Source organism: Rhincodon typus, unplaced genomic scaffold, assembly GCF_021869965.1.
Source record: "Rhincodon typus isolate 14 unplaced genomic scaffold, sRhiTyp1.1 hic_rhity00001058, whole genome shotgun sequence".
Lineage (NCBI taxonomy): Eukaryota > Metazoa > Chordata > Chondrichthyes > Orectolobiformes > Rhincodontidae > Rhincodon > Rhincodon typus.
In genome coordinates, this window is record NW_025966696.1 from 30,310 (window position 1) to 30,766 (window position 457).

The 457-nt window shown below is 49.9% G+C and overlaps 1 protein-coding gene across 1 annotated transcript in view; it reads left to right on the top strand.

Moving 5' to 3' along the window:
• The window catches only part of LOC109926117 (mitogen-activated protein kinase kinase kinase kinase 3-like), a gene marked incomplete at its 3' end in the record, with an annotated part of 23,516 nt that overhangs the window by 20,573 nt on the left and 2,486 nt on the right, over positions 1 to 457 (top strand). The window lies entirely within an intron of this gene.

Genomic DNA, 457 nt, shown 5'->3' on the forward strand with positions numbered 1-457 from the left:
ATCCCATCCCAATCCAACCCAGCTCAACTCAACCCAACCCATCCCATTCCAATCCAACCCAAATCAATTCAACCTATCCCATCCCATCCCAATCCATCCCAGCTCAAACCAACCCAGCCCATCCCATCCCAATCCAACCCAGCTCAATTCAACTCAACCCAACCCATCCCAATCCAACCCAGCACAACTCAACCCAACCCATCCCAATCTTGCCCAGCTCAAACCAACCCACATCATCCCGTCCCAATTCAATCCAACTCAAATTAACCCAACCTAATTCATCCCAATTTCACCCCACTCAACCCAATCTAAACTAATTCAACCTCTCCTAGCTCAACTCAACCTAACCCAGCTCAACCCATCGCACCCTAACTCAACCCATCCCACCCTAACTCAACCCATCCCAACCAAACTCAACCCATCCCACCCTAACTCAACCCATCCCACCCTAACTCAA